The sequence below is a fragment of the Argopecten irradians genome, chromosome 15, assembly GCF_041381155.1.
Source record: "Argopecten irradians isolate NY chromosome 15, Ai_NY, whole genome shotgun sequence".
Taxonomy (NCBI): Eukaryota; Metazoa; Mollusca; class Bivalvia; order Pectinida; family Pectinidae; genus Argopecten; species Argopecten irradians.
Window position 1 is genome coordinate 33,343,318 of NC_091148.1, and position 11,445 is coordinate 33,354,762.

Below are 11,445 nucleotides of genomic sequence, written 5' to 3' on the forward strand. Positions count from 1 at the left end.
TGGACACATACCTGATAAGAAGCTATATATGTCGTGGTATAGAGAATTAAACGATATGCCGATATGGCATAACGATTGGGGAGAGTAGCGATATCGCAAAATGATTTGTTTAAATGTAGTAGCATAGCCTATTGTGCAAATTGACGACTTCACAATATGACTTTCTAACTTTATAATGTGTAGCAGTAAAACAGTATAAGAAAATGGTTTAATAAGAATAACGATTTGTTGCAGTATCCCAATGATGTCTTTTAAAATAACATGGGCTTTAAATAGCGAGACGTTTGCGATAACGCAAAATGACTTCTTTACATGGCATACATTGTATAAAATGGTGAGTTATCAATGTGACGTTCAAACGTAAAGTATAACAATACAAGCAAAATCTTTAAGACTTTTTTCGGTATCACAATATATTTTTTTTTTCAAAATAACACAGGCATCATATTCCGTCTTTGTATATTACAGACTTAACATTACAGACTTAACTCCCTTGCGGGTAGGTACCATTGTGACGTAATTTTTTTTGTGAGCGCAATTCACGTCGTTTTCGCTATCAAACACATGGCGTCACAGTCAATACCTTTCCACAAGGGCAGATAACTTTGTTATATGCAAATACAGAATAGCAAAAAGGGCAATGATGTTTTGAATTTTCTATAAAATGCGTGGTCGGATAAGACACCATCTTGATGCAATATTTTTGTATTTAAAAATGACCTGATTGTGATACATAACATGGGATGAGGGAAATAGGTAATGAGTTGTAACTATGGACGTGTATATACATTAAAGTAAATCTTGTTATACAAAAGAAATGTCCTGTTTCGGAAAGAATTTGTCACTATGAATATTGCAAGACTATATTGTTAATACTTAATCTCTTCAATATTATTCTTTGGAATGTTCACACGTACCTGTTACCACTATGTCACAAAGCCATACCTAGCTAGTATTTACTTCTAGTATAACAAACAGGGTCTATATCAAAGCGATTCCCTCCCGTACATAACTGGCCCTAACTATATCAAAGCGATTCCCTCCCGTACATAACTGGCCCTGAGTATCGACTGGTGTTGGTGGATGACCACTTAACCACTTGAGTCCGTGTAATAAACGGTCAATTGGACACAGAGCGTTAGCAGTGATACCATCTCGGGTGTTTGTCTGTCGACACCCTACCTGTGTCTGTTTGTTTTTCTACGTTAAATATTAAGTGGTCCATATTCAATCCCCGATAAGACCAGATATGTCCAGTTTAGATTGGCTCACCAATGGTTTGTAAACAAACGCCTGCTTACCTGACAGTACGACAAGATATGGCCAATTTACAGCTACTGACCAGTGTGAGCTTTGGTCAGTAACATTTCAGGTGCTCGTTTAGATGATCGTAGGACACGACATGGTCAATTTAGAGCTACTGACCAATGTCATCTATGGTCAGTTCACTTGACCTGCCTGCTTACTGGTCATTAGTAACGTGTCGACCGTATGTATGTCCAATAGTTGATTAAAATGCCAATAGGTCAATCGCTATCATAGCTTTAGAGCCTCGCTACCTACTCATTTAAGGAAAATATTCTATTTAGTAAATGTATGTACAAAAAGGAGATATTTGGAATAGTTTTAAGTTTTCTTCGGTAATTTCAAACACTTGGGTGTTTATTGACATTACCACATCCATTTTGAGATACAAAATTGTACCACTGATTTGACCCCGAAATGAACTTTGCATTCCGGCTGTGACCGATGAAGCATAAATCGCTTATTCTCTCGAACACCTCGTTTGATAACATATTCGTTTTATTATAATGTTGATATTTATAATCGGTTTCAATTTCCGAACATTTGAGTTGTTGAAACTGTCTTATCCATTTGGTTTGAAATCCATGACTATGAGAATAAACAAAACATGTAAATGTTTGGAAAGGGTGAATTAAGCCTTCCGTACACTTTGTATAGCTTTAGTGATGCAGCATTCAAACTATTGGCTGCTTGTATAGCTTTAGTGATGCAGCATTAAAACTATTGGCTGCTAACGAAGCCGGATCTTGTTTGTTTACATTAAACTCTTAATCTGAACAGGAACATTTCTAACATGTGTTGTATCATTGGGTTTCTTTAACATGTTGTTTTAAGCCATACTTTGTAAACCAATCAAGGAATGTAATTATATTGGATTTAATTGTACATTTCCGGGAAAAAAGTGATTTTCAATCTATGTTGATTAAAGTTTTGAAGTTTATTCATTATTCATTTTGATTCCAATATCACTACGTTTCACAAGTGATGCTATTACTTGATCCGGGTTTGACTTGAAATTTTGTAGCTGGTGTCGTGAATAGGAAAAAGCCTACTCCACCGGAACGTTTGGGTTTATTAACACTGTGTTCATGTATGAATTTTTATATGAATCGATTAACAATACTAATTAATTTCGAATACAATCATGTGTTGGAATACAATCATGTGTTGGAATTTTTATGATATTTTATTAGAAGGTTCCGTAACAATACAAGGCCGAACTCAATCGAAGGTTTGATATTGTTTGCTACTTTACATTCGTAGCGTTTAATTTTTAAAAAGCGAAAAAAAATGTTTAAGATATCAGAAAGGCGATACTGAGTTTTATTTACCGGTCTTGTTGGTTGTGTTCAGTCTGAACAGAAGGAAACGGGATAACCATCCCTGGACCTATCATAAATAAGGTTTATTATGTGTTAAACAAAGATGTTTATCCATATTCAGTTGATATTATGTAATGTATTGTCAACTGAAGTTAATAATAAAAAGAATTGAAGTGAATAACATATCAATCTATATTGTTTTGCGTGTTGCTAACTAGTTAAAGATATATTCTACCTTATACCATCTCCAAATACCGACGTTATTCCTAAACGAATGAATAATTTACGTTAAGTCAAATTTTCCATCTCTGAGTGAAAAGAGAGAGAAACAAAAAATCAATAAAACGAAAAACAACTCCACAAAAAGAAGAATAAGAAAAACCAAAACAAGCAAACAATCGACGACAAAATAAAAAACGAGAAAAAAAAAATGACATCATAAAACAAATGAAAAAATCATTGCATCATGTGGCGTACCTTTGTCTTGTGTGTCTCGTCACAACCCCTACATTATACAGCGGCTTATCGTTTCTCGTCACAACCCCTACATTTTACAGCGGCTTATCGTTTCTCGTCCCAACCCCTACATTATACAGCGGCTTATCGTTTCTTGCTATGCAATATCCTTGGTGAAGTTTACTAAGTGTATTTTCATTTCCGGGTTCTAATTATCAAACGTATTATTATTACCTTGACTTAAACAATACCTCGGCTTGCCATGTGTTTAGTAATGTAATTTCATTTCCGGGTTGTAATAATATGAAGCATTGTTATCTTCACTTATAAAATAGTATCGGTGTATCAGTTTACAATCATTGTATGTCTATATAGTCTTATTGCTGGTTAGTATTTGTAATTGCAAATTTGCAGAAAGAAGTTCTGAGATTTACTAATTTCGTGAATCACTGTGCCCAAAAGAAGACAAAAAACAACAAAGAACGATATGTCTGAGGTAGGTAAAATTTCAGACATTTAATTCATGTGAAGTACAACTGGTTTAATTCGGTTCAGAAGAAATATATCCTTGCTCTCAGGCGGCTGGTGGCGGGATGTATGAGAACAAAGGATATTTCAATTATAAACCAGTAAAACAGCATTAGATATTAGGTCATTCAACTCTTGTATACATCTTACGTATATGATTCTCATATGTCTAACGATTTTTGTTTAGCCTTACTAGGGAAGCATGTTATACAATACAGTCGGTTACTTTCACTATCACAAATTTTCGCAAATATGACCGAAAATTGAAAAGACGATGTTCTTTTTTTGAGAAATCAAATTTCGCAATTTTATCATAAGGGCATCATGATTCAATCACTTCTCAATGATCTAATATGACGATATTCATTTTTTTTATAGTCCTGCGAAATCGTGAAAATATCATCTCGACTGTAATCGGTAGGGTTTTATATGGATTTACCAAAAGGACAATTTCATGTTTTAACTGGAAAAGTTTTTCAATTCTGCCATTTTATTTGCTTTGATGATTTTGCATTCTCTTAACACCTTAACATCTTGACATTGGGCCATACAACATCAAGGATTCGTTTGTTCTTTTTTGTCTGTTTGTCAGTGGAAGATGAAAACACATGAAACAAAAATAAAGTGTAAATAAGGTATTTAAAACAAAACAAAAGTTTCCGATTTAAATGCTCTTTTTCTAGTCGCTACTTTATTCATTGTCCTTTCTTTGTAAATACAATTTCTATTTTTAACATTACAATGTACATAGCAGAAAATACAATTAAAAAAGCGAACTAAAGGTGATTTTGTAACGTCAATATCTATCGAAAAATTTGTTTCATGTCCAAATAGAAATACCGTTACATTAACATCTATTGGATCCTTAGCTTTTATCATAATTAAATTACACAACTACGCAAGCTTGATGTCTCCAGAGTTTTTTTTTTTTTTTTTTTTTTTTTTTCTAGTTTTGGTTGAAAGGAGTTGTTTCTTTAAGTGGACAATCTTTCTTTTCGTCCTAATGATATTACAATCCTTATTCATAACAGAATTATTACCATATTCCACCTTATTATAAAAAAACATTCCGGAGACTTCTGATGTTTTAAATACTGTCTTGTTTATTTCTCTGAGTATTTGTTGTGAAATCGACAATTTTCGTTCCTAACCTGTAATATACATTGATTGGTGTTAATTTTTCAATAATTACCAGTAAAATTTTCAAAAGTGCATGTGCAACTTAGATTGGTTAAAACACCATTAAGCACAATAAACACGAAAACGAGAACAACTTAAATGTCTAGACCAGACGCGCTTTCAAAGCCAAAGTATATATACGACGTCAGTTCAAATTTTGAAAACAATGATGCCTCGGGATTCGAACACACAAGTAGGAAAACCATCTACATAACTTTGCTTTGAAAGTGGAAAAAAGTCGAAGGTTCGTTTGTAAGATCATATAGGTTTTCATTAATACGCATGCGTATATGTCGATTCCATCAACACCCCGTTGTGTAGACTAAATATACTCAACGTGCTTTTCTAACCAACACCCCTCCAATTCCCATCAACCGTCACGCTCTTTCCATCTCGCCCCTCCAATCTTCTCTTTTGACAATCAAAATATCACAATACAAATACCATCAATATTTGGTCGCAATTTGATAGATAAATTGGGCTGTTATAGTCAAAACATAATAAACAAACATGGCCGCCTCCACTCGCCCAATCACTTATGACGTCATACCACTTACATCGTATGTTTGCTCCTTGTATTTGTGAAAACCTCCAGCAGTGTAATAAATAAAAATGAAATCAGCAATGAGTGTATAAATCAAGTGTTTACCCAACAGATAATAACTGATGACTCATCACCATTCAGTATCAAAATATGATCGTCCATATCAAGCCAGGTCTATAATTATTTTTATAGTGTGGAATTTCAATTGAGTAATAAGCATGATAACATGACAAGCAAAATGATCAATTATGAGTGAAATAGCCACACAATATGCACATTTCGTCACGGTTGATGATTTTAATTCAAGTGGGAATGAAACATGTAATTTTATATCATACCTACACCCAAAAACTATACATGTGTGCATTGCTGTACCCGTACCACCCGCTGCTCCTTACTAGAACTATTCAATCACCTACGACAAATCTAACGCCAGCCGTAAAATTCTCCATTAGTCTACAACCTAAACCATATTCAACGCCACCCAGAAAGAAATCAGTTGGTGCAATAATATTTAAGTCAAAATTTCTGATGTGAAATACTCTAAATTATGATAACTGTTAAATCTATAAGTTATCAATAATGTTGCGTCATCGTGCTTACCTTTTCCAACTGGTAAGGTTATTTTGAATAATGAACGCTAATAGCATTTGGAGTCTGTATCACTTCTGTAAAAACACAGATCATTGACATCTCTGCACTTTACATTCCCCTCTGTAAACCTCGCCTCAAGTCAGACTACACATGTGTATTTATACAAAAGAGAGTATATTAGGTTTCAACATACCAACGTTAATTCGGTGCCAAGCAGTGCACGTACATTGCACGCCCCCACGCGCCCCACTTGACCCTTTTCAGTTAAATACGATTTGTAAACATTGAAATTGAGTTCGTGTTTCTGATCCAGCATTACTTGGCACTTGTATGTTAATACAAACAGAAGCACACCATCTTTAACTCAATATGTACACTGACATTCCAATTTCGTAAATAATTGACAAACGAATCGAATTTGATTGCGAAGAAAAAATATTATTTAGATCGCTTAAAATTGGCATCAAATTAAACCACTTGATATCCAGGTGGTCGGAATTGTTTTCATGCTTCTGCGCAAGACCGGAAGTGGATATAAAACTGTGCGCCTTCGTGTCAGTAAGACGGATTTCAATGCTTAATTAGGTTTTGATAATGAGGGCCAGAATCTACATAATCGGCCTAATTATTCAAGCACGATTTTAATTCATTATCAATAAAGGAATTGTGCAAAATCAAAGTGGAAAATTAAGGTCATGAAACAACACATTTTTTTAATTCTTGATTTTAACATTAGACAATGCATTCATACACTATGTTATATTGGAATGTAGTTGTTATTGTTGGGAGTTTGCTTCTGTGATGGACTGTTTTATTTCAATCATAATTTTATCTAATGAAGATACAACACATCAAATATATCATACAGATATGGAAACAAGTACAAAGTACTTACATTAATCCGCCACCATATACATGGCTTATACATTTGAGCAGCATTAGAGTTAAATAAATTATTAGTGTTGGAGTGGTTGAGAAAATGAAACAAATATTGTTTTTTTTTCTACTATACAAGAATAGAGCAAAATGTTTGTATTTAACCTTGTTTTAAAGTTAATGTATGATTACTTATCATGGAACTCTGACTTATAACATATACGTTTGGGTATACATATATGATATAGTCACAGATTTGGCTATCATGCGAGTGCGTAGTGTGTATACATGTATATATGAAACAAGTTACTTACAAACCAAAGGAGAGTCTTATTTTATTTGTAGGAGAGGAAATGAAGCAAAATTAACTGAACGTTTGCTGTATAAATACATTTGCTTTCTTTTAATCTGTTTTGCTATATAATTCCAAAACAATATATATGGTCCAAGATTTTGTTTTTACTCAGACATATTAAAGAGCCCACTTTCTTTAATATTCCTTAAATTTAAAGAGATGCTTAACTAAAATTATTATTGGGAAAGCATTTCAGAAATTAAGGGGGAAATCTGTAGCATCTTTAACTCCTGCAAATGTTTAAATGGAAAATCTTAAGAAAAAATTCTCATAATTATAGAAAGTAGATGAAGCTTGGCCCAGAATTTACGATTGACGACTGAAATAGGTTACTGAGGTTAGATGCTTCCTGAGTGAGGAAACAAAAGGTGTACCATTCGAAGGAAAGCAAGAATGCCATTATGGTCTTTGTTATATATAACATACACAGTGTAATCAAAGCAGTTAAATTCTGATATCATCAAACATTCCACAACGATGAATATAGGAAATTAACATTGATTGTCCCAAATCACAGGTGACCTAAATATCGTCATACCTGTAAAACTACACCTTAATGATGTTTATTAATAGCTCAGATAAATGGTCCAGGTAAGTCGTTCAGGTAGTAGAATGGAATAACGAACAGGTGAGTTGGTTTCTCCGTACTCAGGAATTCGATTATATTTAATTAATAAGTTGAGTCTGGGGTTGTTTGTTCACTGGTATTATTTATCGCAGTAATCATATTCATTTAGTTGTTCATATTGATTCGTCACGACTGAGATAATAACTAACCTCTGAACACAGACGGTAGTCAGTGAATCCGTTTGTATTGCATTTATTCGCCTCGTTTCTCCTTTTATAGAGTACACGGGTTAGTATGAGTTCATACAATCAACACCTGGTTATTATGATGCTAGTGTTTCCATCAATGGCATTCAGACTTACCTGATGGTATTACCAGTTTCATTTTTTTATATATATTCTGAATTTTGCTTGCTGATATGTAAAAGACATAAGATATGTTAACAGTTATACGCGGTGCTTACATATACGAAAGATAAAATGTATCTATTTAGATATTCTTTTTAATTGCCCAGTAGTGCTAAGAGGAAAATAGGAGAATGTTTAGTAAGCTGTGGCATAGTTGTTTAGCGTCTCCCTGCAGTAGCGAATTATTATCTTTTTATAGTGCTGTCTTAATGAACCATACCACTAAGGACTCATACCGAATAACGTTAACTGATAACGCTACACAAAAAAGATTAGATTGACTGTCAAACCTAAGTATACCACATTAGTTCCTTATTTACTGACTATAATAGTCAATCTCCGCGTTAATTAGTAGAAAAATCCGTGTCACATCAACATCCAAATGACATGGACAGCGACCAAAGTACCAATAGGTATCGGTGTTGAGGTTCCATTGTTGCTCACCATCATACATGTACCTTCACTGTGTAACGATGTCGCCAGATCTTACAGGTAGGCGTGTCGTCGACGTCATTGTTATCTATAATGGTATTATGCAGTTTAAACCGACATTGAATATTCTGCTACACTTTCATCTCTGTGGAATATGTCGGTGGAAGTTGTTATCATCCTCACTGTTACTTACACTTTATGGATGTTTTCTTCAGCTTGTATGGTTTATGTAATGCTATTTGTATTCACTTAATGTGTAACGAATATCTATAAATTTTGCTATTCACAGTTTGGTAATTCATTGGCTTCATTTACGATCAGAAATTAAATTATGCCGTGAAGATTTGATAAAACATAAACCAACTTTGAATATTTTGCTACATTATCAATAACCCCGTTAATTGCTGTGCACGTACATGCATATGATTCCTGACATGAAGGAATGAAGACTTCCGTTATCCTATTATCATTGTTATAAGGGGACCCGTTAGCAATGATGCTGAGATTTTGTCTCGGGATGGTCTGGGGTTATAGCTAACGACATATACGAGTACTAGACGTTCGTAACTAACGTAATTTATGAGTACTAGATGTGATATATATAATTACCACTCACACAGAATTTGGAATAGCCTGCTGGTAACGCCGCATTGAGTACAAAACCTACCCAGTAGCAGGCGAGATGCTGTGTATACAAGGACAGTGACGTATAGATTCATACCGATTGATATGTGATTCCGAAATACTTGTACAGTTTAGGATGTCGTTGTAACCAACCCCCACCCCTACATTTTTAATCGGTTTTAATTTTGAATTATGGTTTAGTTATTTTGAATAAGACCTTGGTCTCTGTTTTAGGTGTAGGTTCAGCCTATTCTGAATAAATGTGATTTGTAGACATACATTGTCTTGTTGGCGTTTTGTAGTTTTGATTTACGGACATGTAATTCGCACGATGGTTCATAGGTGAATCCTATTAACTACAGATACTTGCTATTTCAAGATCGTTTGTTTTCTATTTTATCGATTTATTTTTATTTTTTTGTTTAGTGTTTTGTTACAGTTTTTTTAACCAATCTGACTTTTGTTTGCTATTTGAATTCCATTTAACACATAAAATATCACTATTAATGTCTTTCCGTATAAAATGTTAGTTTTACAAATGTTAAAACCAATTAAGTGAAACATTATCAATTATAGATATTTTCATTGTTTCGTATAATATAATTGGCACTATGTTAAAGCTTACACTGCAAAGTTAAATACATGTAATTGAAAATGTTTCAATGAATGAACATTTCAAACATCGTTGATGAGGACTCCATGGAAATGCGGTATTGGAAGCTTCACATCTTGATTTACGCCATGACAGTTACGAATACTGATAAATACATACAGGTTAAGTCTCGCATTGCATTAAAATTTGTTTCTCTCAATAACTTAGGTAGTTAGAAAGGATTTTGACGACGTAAGTGTGAGGAACACTTGAGTTTGTCAAAATTGTTATCAACAAGAGCGGACTTATAATTCTTACATAAGATTTTCAAATGTATGATTTCATCTGAGGTACGTAAGTAGCTACCTGCCGCGCTGAGAAACGTTTCAATAGTTATGTAAGGTACATGTCTAGCTGTCTACTTTATAATGTAAATTTGTATATTGTTTTCGCCTTCAGAAGAGATACGGAATCATTTAAATGTAAAGATTGAACTCCGATTTGGCTGGTTCCATCCATGTTGAGTTAGTAGGACAGGGAGGAGAATTTGGTAGCATCTTCTAACATTTTCAGTTTCGACACATTGTATATCAGAAATATGAAATAGGACCAAATAACAGACTATTAATTTCCAATCCTTTATTAATGTGGGATTATATTACACCTTTGTGTTGTATTTATAATTATTTGCAATTGTGGATATGCATTAATTGTGACGTCATGTGTCTGCGAGCGTAACGTCATAATTTTTAGAGAAATCGCTCACAAAATAATGACGTTAACATGGATAACTATCCACAAATCTGTAATATACAAAGACTGTACAGTCAAAACATCAATGTGATGTCGCAAATCTGTATAGAAATCATATGTATCTTGTTCTTCTTTCTGCCGTCGACATGAATCAGATTTAGAAAAGGTGAATCATTCTTGCACTATTTTCTAAAGATAGGATCACATGACTTTTGTATGGTAATTAGAGAATCGGATACGGTTGACCAGCCATACGTACGTCACGTGCTGTATGGACATTAGTGCAACTTTTGTACTCAAACACATAACTAGACCATTTATAAACAAAGGATGGGATTACTCGTAATGTTGGACCATACATAATGTACGAGTACAATCCCGGTCTGTCATCCACTCGACATTAACTCGACCATCTATAGAGAAAGTACTCACCATGAACCCGTGACCACCCTGGCTTACCATCAGTTTTAATGTGGAAATGTTTTCTCGTGAACATCAACGGAACAATGGAAAATGTAAACATCGACTCGAAAATATCTTACCATTTGTTCTGATTTAATGAATAGTATACATCAATAAAAAGGGAATTTAATTACAACATAAATTATCTTAAAATGTTAATGACATTTAATTTAATATTATAGCATGGCCAAGGCTTAAACTGATATTTTTATGATCGTCAAATACGACGTCTGGTGGATGGAGTCATTGAACCGTACCGTACCTGATACTGTAGACTTCTGGAGATCGTGTCACTGACTTCCATGTTGTGGTTTACCGATAACCAAAAGTACACAAACAATACTGGTATTGTTATTTTTCGATTATACCTGCTCAACACCGGAAATAGCACTATCTCAAGCGTGTCGACTTGTTGTTATCTATAAATAAACATTCTACTTGTGTTTAT